A 7,561-nucleotide genomic window follows, 5' to 3' on the forward strand; every position below is an offset into this window, starting at 1 on the left:
AGCATAATGATCGATTACAGTGGCTGTCAGCGTTCCAGATCCCTTTCATAGGAAAAGAGACTGTAATATCGCGTCTACTACACCACAGAAGCCGAATAGCTGAATTATTTGTCCCTCTGTCGGCTCCTTTGGAGTCACGCGACTAATCTGCAACGCGTTAATTGAAATTCTGTGGGGAAGGGGGTGAAGGTAGTCGATACCAGCGATTGGATTTCCTTGGTGGTTTCACCTGAATTTAATCGCACTGCCTTCGTTTGAAATAATTGCACTCTAAAACGAAGTTCATAAAATATTTCTTCCCTTGGCGGGGAATTTACGTGGCGGCTAATTATTGGTATTAACTGCGTCTTATTGTTAGTGGTGCTTTTAGAATGTTTCCAACATCTCAGGTATGGCGATTAGGCTTGTAAAGATAATTAAATAAATAATTGACACAACAAGTTCGTTTTGTTTAACCTTAATAAAGCGATGTATTTCGGGGCCATTTATTTTTAATCGCCTCACAATTCCGCGTTAAAAAATTTAATTTTGAGTTTTTAGATCCAGAAATATTGTATGTGCATCAATGGCGAATAAACATTGCATAAAAATGATTGTTTCGTGAAAAAAAAAATCCTTCCTTCGAGCCGGATTCGAACCAGCGACCTATGGATGACTACAATCGAAATAACCTCTACAGTCCACCGCTCTACCAACTGAGCTATCGAAGGATCGTGGAAGACCTTGCTTAAATATGAACAACATGATACGTCTTTTGTAATTTGTAACACTTAATTGATTCACTGATTATAGCGTAAAGTATTTACCAAAAAGTTAATTGAATATTATAACAATCACTCGATATACTCTGTACACAGAGGAATTAGAAAATTTAAGGAAAAACGAGAGAAAAAATGACAAAAAGTATTCTCCTTCGAGCCGGATTTGAACCAGCGACCTATGGATGTCTCTTTTTGCCATTATTTAACCAACTACAGTCCACCGCTCTACCAACTGAGCTATCGAAGGTACTTGAGAAGTGCCATTTTTTTTAACGGTCTCTTCTGATCGGAAAAAGAATATTTAATTAATCGCTATACGTTCTTATACTTTCATATTCAAGTGGTCACTTTGAACCCTTATTTAATTCTTAATTAGGTGGTCAAACTTTTACATTTTGTACGATGAGAACCGGTCAAATTAATTGATTAGGAAGCAGAGTTGTGCTAATTCAATTACACAATTGAATTACATTGTATTTCAATTATATAAATAGTAATTCAACCACGTCGTAACTGAATTACATAATTGAAACCTTTCAATTAATTCAATTACTAAGTATTTTAATCAGATGTATAATTGAAATACAATATAATTAAAATACAGCTCTCCAAATTATAGCCCAGAACTTTGAAGAAGTGCGATATATTTTTGTTTTTCTTTCATATACTTGTTTCTATTCCTCGTCCTCGTTCATAATACGTAACGCTATTTTATAATTGTACTCAAATTGCAATTACGAATTACAATGTAATTTAATTGAATGAAGATCTGAATTATAAATAATATAATAAAAATTATATGCCGAGTAAATATAGGTATAGTATTTATTTTAAAAACATCATACATATGTCGCAGACACCCCAATGAAAATATTGAACTACTCTAGGATTCTTTGTATTATCAGTTTACGAGTTGCACACAATGATTAAAGAGACCAATTTTCATTTTAAAAAATCCCTCCGAGTTAAATTTGAACCAGGGACCTATGGGGGTCTCAGTTTACCATTGTCAGCTATGGAGGTGCTCTTAAAAATTTTTATGAACGAGAGTTCGTTGCCAACAAAAATTTTACCATTTCCAAAATAAAATCCACCAACTGAGCCATTAGAGTTGTTCTCAAAAATTCTTACAAACGAGGATCCATTACAAATTAGCGAAAGTCGTCGCCATAAGAGCAGAGTCCAACTAACAAAAATGATTCCTTCGAGCCGGATTTGAACCAGCGACCTATGGATGTCTTTTTTGCCAATTTTCAACCAACTACAGTCCACCGCTCTACCAACTGAGCTATCGAAGGTACTCTCGAACTTCTTCTTCGACAACAATTCATGACCAATTAGCGGAACTAAACGAAACGGGAATGCAGCTAACAAAAATGATTCCTTCGAGCCGGATTTGAACCAGCGACCTATGGATATCTCAGCAATCTCGTCAGCCAACTACAGTCCACCGCTCTACCAACTGAGCTATCGAAGGCTGTTGATCGCGGACTCGTCTCCCGGCTCTCATAACTCAAACGGTTTGCCACTAAAGCGTCAAAGAGAAAGGTTGGCTCCCCGTCATGTCCGACAAGGAAAAATTCCGAAGTCGAAGCCGGATTCAAACCAGCGACCTATGCTTCGCCATTCGTGGGATTCGAGCGGTTCTCTCGGCTCTCGGCTCGTCAACCTCGCCGAGCATTCGATTCGATCAATTGATGGGCTCGGTATGTGCATAATGGAAATGTTTATACATCGTTCACCTCGAAATTGGTAGCCTCTCGCGGGGGCGAACGATTAGCTTGGCGTCGATTTAATAGCGGACTCGTCAAATTGTTCGCGAGGAATCGATCCTCCTGAGAGAGTCTATAGCGGAAGAGGACACGCTCGTTTATGGGATGATCTGGGGGTCGTTGAGATTTCAGAAAAGTTCACTGTCAAGATCAGGGTAAGATCGTGATCGTTCATTTTAATGTTTCATCCGCCAGCCACTGGCAGCGTTGCATGCTCTATTTTGAAAAATGACTAAATCTTTGTAATGATAAAAAAATACTATCCTGTTCAAGAGAGTCTGCAGAATCGTCCCTGGTAAAAGTCATCCCCATAGCTTTCACGGTTGAGTCAGAAAATAATCCCAAAGTTAAAAATTCACCTCCTTCAAAATTAAATCTCAGAAAACCTGAAAAACGGTTTTCACGAAATTTTGTGAACTTCGTCTATGATCTATCCGGAACATAAAAGGCTTGCTTCTGCCAAGCGTAATCTGCTGGCAGAAGAAGTGGAGGGGAGAGCCCGATTCGTAATGTCGCAATCGTAATCGCAACCGCGGGAAAACGGTATCGTTTGGAGCGGATTGCGGGGAACCGCGAGTTATGTCGTCGCTTGTCAAAGCGTAGACAAAGTGAGAGGGGGGATCGTGTCGGAGGGGGAGGGGGTAAATGAAAAGAGACAGCCGGCGAATTTATGGGGCTCTTAGCGCCATTTCTTCGACGCGTTCCGGTGCAGGACGCATTAGCGTAACCGCCGCGCGGCGCGGCGACGTAACGCATAATAATAAACCCTGTGTTCCGCTACCGGCGTTACGGGATCGTCACGGATGGCCGAGCAAAAATTCTCCTCGCTTCTCGCACCTTTTCATTCCGGCGGTGAACGAGGAATAAATCGCTGGAAACGCGGCGCTGATCGATAGACCCGGCCCCCGGGAAAAAACTCAGTCAATGGAAAAACGATTACACGGGGATCGACGGTTTCCACGGCCCGTTGAAAACCTAATCCGCGACTCGTTCGGGGCTGTTCATCCGATCGATCGTGTCGGACCACCCCTTTCCACTGCCGCGACCATTTCCGCTTAAGAAATTTGAAACGCTCGGTTCGAATACATACCAACGTTCGCAACAATGATTCGTTAGCCTCTTTGTGTTGAGAAGTCAATTGCCTATAGATCTAGATGAGTTCGATGATGATTTATATTCATTATTAATCATAATTCTTAAATAAATCTTAACTCTTAACCTTTGTGAGCGTCACGTGACAATTGATTACGTGGACCTTACGACAGCTATAACAGCGATTTCTATTTAAAAAAACTAAGAAGGATGATTCCTAACACTTTCTCTTAGGTGGCTTTCTTCAGCCTGTTACATATTAGGCAATGTAACCAATTTTTCCCTGTTTCAAAAAAGATGTAGATTTTACATCGTTTTATCGAACGATGTCACTGATTTCGTTTTGGCTTCATCTCGTTTAGAAGAAGGATCTTTTTTTACTAACCGCGTTGGTCTGACAAGAAGGAAACATTTTACTTCAGGAACCAAGGATTGAATTGTTGTACTCCTGGACCGGAAGTACCCTTCAATTCAAATCTCCCGCGCTCCCACGAGCCGCCCCATTAAGAAGTCGTTCGACAGCGAATTGAATTATGCATGCGTTTTAAATTTGAATCCCATTAGCTGACGGTATCCGACCCGAGACAGCTATTTCATCGATATACATATAGTAGGTCAGTGAATTAGGTACGTACACGGACAACTGAATTCCGTTCTTTATCAATCAAGAACAAGATGGCGGCGGAAGTGAGAAAAAGTTCGTTCCCACCGAGTCCGTGGAATAAATCAAACTAGGTGGAATAACTCGTTGTTTCCGTTGAAAATTGTTTGCTAATGATTTCTCCACTCTCGATCAATTTCTAAACAACTTAGTTTCTAACTTTGCGAGGTGGAAATTCGTTTGGCGAGCGTGCGACAAGATGGCGGTTAAGGAGATGGTCGAAATCATGCAGTTACTGCCATAATAATTATTATTAGCTCTTGCTGTTGCAAAAATCGTGTATAAAATAGTTAGAAAATAAAAATGAATGCTACAGAATGAGTGGAACCTTACCGATGACGCTATTGGGTCCGTGAAGAAAAAATGCTTCACTTCATTGTACAGCAATATTCAACATTCAGGATATTGGTAATTTTCTTACTCTGAAGATTAACATTTATGAAACGATAATATATGAAATTGGGTCTGAGAAATTAATTCAACGCCCCCAGTCTTCAGGACAAATGAAGATTCTAAGAATTATCATGTATACAAGGATGTTGGATAGAGTACCCAACTCTGTTAGAGTTATAGTAAATGCGGCTCCAACAAATTTTGCAGACAGAACCTCGAAAATCGAAGAAGCAGCCGGACACGTCATGGTGATTTGAAGAATTTCTAGATCAGGAGGTTGCAGCGAGTTCGCAGAATCCACGAGCAGGTCCAGGATCGAGGCGTCGTCGATCGATCGGCGCGTTGATCGGCACGGAATCGGTAAAAGTGATCCCGTCAAGGTTCCCGCGAAGGAGCCGAGCGGCGAACGAGTCCGAAAGTGCACGAAATAAAAGCCGCTCGGCTCTCTGTTCGTCCTTCGTCGATCATCGAATCGAACGAATCGAAAGTCGACGACCCCGAGGATTCATCGCCCCGTGAAACCGGAGCAGATCCGTGTGTAACTCGCGCGAAACGCCTCGCTGACCCATTTTAAAGCGAGGCTCGTTCTCTGAATCGGCCGCTCGCTCGAATTCGCGTTGTTGCATTGTCCTCGAGCCTCTCGACCACACCTCTCTTCAACGCCCACGCACATTCCTCGGCTTCTCCGTGGATTCTCTACTCCGAGATCGTCGTTCTTCAGTATGGTGCACGTTTCAGTTTTATAGACTTCAAATTTTATTATGATTGACAGGTTCATAGGCACGTTCTTCATTATATGTGTACACTATTTTCGAGAAAATCGAGTTTAAAGTTCCGCCAGGTTCGCGTGCTTTAGTATATGCACAAAGTAGAATTGGTTGATCATGGTCAGACGACTCCTATGCAATAGCACGTGTATTCGCTGCATTTTCAAACTTGATTTTCTCGAAAACGAAGCGTCAATCAAAAAAATGTTATTCCTTTTTGTCGACTTATTTTTACATGGTAGAATCACCTGCTCGGTTGTACCACTCGACCGGCCACACCCTGTATATTTAAATTAAATCTGCGAAACTAAACTGATTCGCGTCGTGTTTGGACTCGTTCTAATCAGAAAATCTCAATAAAACACTATTAACGATTAAAAATTTTCTTTTCGCATGAACACTAGACTGTGGATTTTTATGCAAAATAAACATATTGCATATCGCTTGCGAGAAACTGTTAATGATTTTAATGAGTCACAAATAATATAATTTCTAAAAACGTTTGTTTGGTTAATGTTTTGCTGCTTGGTTTTGCGAATTTAAGCGAGTACTGCTGCATGTAGATCGTTGACCGTTGTTTCCGGTTCGAGTCAAAACGGAGTCTAGACGTCGGCCGTCCTTCCGAGGATCGCGTGATTGATCGAATAAGGTCTCGTCCTCGAAATACCTTCACTGTCAGGATCACGGAGGAAAGAGGGACAAGGCGCCTCTATTGTCGCGTTCGATCCGCCCGGACGTTTTTCCCGGCGATTTCGCAACCGACCCGACGAGGAAGGTGAAAGGAATGGAAATTGTCGTAGGAAGTGCTGTAATTACGTTTTCTCAGCCGTGACGGTGATAGCTCTGTTGTGCGAGCCGTGAACGGACCGCTGTTGACTCGATCCGACAACAAATTCTTTCCAAACCACCCAATTTAATGATTAACGCGCCGAACTCAACGATGAAAATGCTACTGCTCTAGTTTGTCGAGCTTCGATTTCCAGAATGAACGCTTCCAATCCTTGGAACAAATAAAGAAATTTTTTGTGAAAGCTGTGGATGATTTTAGACATTCCTTGGAGATATACAGAGGTAAAGAAATAAAATTGATTTAAAATTCAAGACATGGAAAAAGCTGGGATTGTTGAAATCATTAATAAAGCCGATTACACATCGAATGCATTAATGTCATTCATCTGCGGCGTGATCGAAACTTGACCTTTTAAAGAAGGTTATCGGATCGGTCGCAAGGTGTGTTCCCATTTTTCTTTTCAGTGTAATTATGGTACTAAAGATAAATAAGTACAAGTACATGCAGCCAAGGTAGCAGGACGCTTTCGAATAAAATTAGCAGTGGCACATACTTCATACAGTTTATATCTTGTACTTAACTGGTTCGTTACTTGCGCTTGTAAAAAGAATATTACAGCAGTTTTTATTTTAAATCATGTGTACTGTCTACAACCTATAAATGTATATACAAATGACCTCTCTATAATTGTATACAACCTATAATAATAATAAATATAAAACTAAAAATAAAATTGCAACAGAACCTGTCGATAAAATTGTAATAAATTCGTCGATAAAATTGGAATGAATTTGTCGATAAAATTGGAATAAAATTGTCGATAAAATTGAAATAAAATTGGAACAAACGTGTGGATGAAAATGGGTGTCAGGAGGATCCGCAAGGCGAAGATGAGTAAAAGGAAAGGGAAATGGTGGACCCTGGTGAACGTTGCAGGCGGTGAGAAGATCGTAGGCTTCGGTTATCCTCATCCACTGTCACTTTCAACTTTCAACTCTTGGTAATAGTCGTCCTTCCCGCGGTGGACACCTTTCCTCGTGGTGGATCGTGCGTCGAAGGTGTAACGGGATACCCACGCTGCGTTACAACACCTCCGCTTCATTATCTGCAAGAAGAATCTGTCGAGAGAGACCCGCCCGCTCCGACGAAACCTGTAATCTTCTAATTCCTATAAATTGGATAGCCATTCGTGGATTAATTGCGTAATCTCGGCGATCGGGAATGGCCTTTCGCCGTGAAAGTCGAGGACGGAAGTCCCATTCAGGAAAATTCCATATCCGACCCATGGCTGTCCTGCACCGAACGTTTTAATTAGGTTCCACGGG

The 7,561-nt window shown here is 41.3% G+C and overlaps 4 non-coding genes across 4 annotated transcripts; all 4 read right to left on the reverse strand.

Moving 5' to 3' along the window:
- Nucleotides 1-617: 617 nt before the first annotated feature.
- Nucleotides 618-710, reverse strand: Trnay-gua (transfer RNA tyrosine (anticodon GUA)). The gene is made up of 2 exons: nucleotides 674-710; nucleotides 618-653 (listed from the first exon to the last, which is right to left on the reverse strand). It is a non-coding gene; the product is annotated as a tRNA-Tyr (tRNA).
- A 199-nt stretch (nucleotides 711-909) lies between these two features.
- On the reverse strand, nucleotides 910-1,008 carry Trnay-gua (transfer RNA tyrosine (anticodon GUA)). Its single transcript has 2 exons — nucleotides 972-1,008; nucleotides 910-945 (listed from the first exon to the last, which is right to left on the reverse strand). It is a non-coding gene; the product is annotated as a tRNA-Tyr (tRNA).
- Nucleotides 1,009-1,961: 953 nt separating this feature from the next.
- Nucleotides 1,962-2,059, reverse strand: Trnay-gua (transfer RNA tyrosine (anticodon GUA)). Its single transcript has 2 exons — nucleotides 2,023-2,059; nucleotides 1,962-1,997 (listed from the first exon to the last, which is right to left on the reverse strand). It is a non-coding gene; the product is annotated as a tRNA-Tyr (tRNA).
- Nucleotides 2,060-2,142: 83 nt separating this feature from the next.
- Nucleotides 2,143-2,238, reverse strand: Trnay-gua (transfer RNA tyrosine (anticodon GUA)). Its single transcript has 2 exons — nucleotides 2,202-2,238; nucleotides 2,143-2,178 (listed from the first exon to the last, which is right to left on the reverse strand). It is a non-coding gene; the product is annotated as a tRNA-Tyr (tRNA).
- Between the last annotated feature and the right edge of the window lie 5,323 nt (nucleotides 2,239-7,561).

The sequence above is a fragment of the Lasioglossum baleicum genome, chromosome 12 (genome assembly GCF_051020765.1).
Source record: "Lasioglossum baleicum chromosome 12, iyLasBale1, whole genome shotgun sequence".
NCBI lineage: Eukaryota > Metazoa > Arthropoda > Insecta > Hymenoptera > Halictidae > Lasioglossum > Lasioglossum baleicum.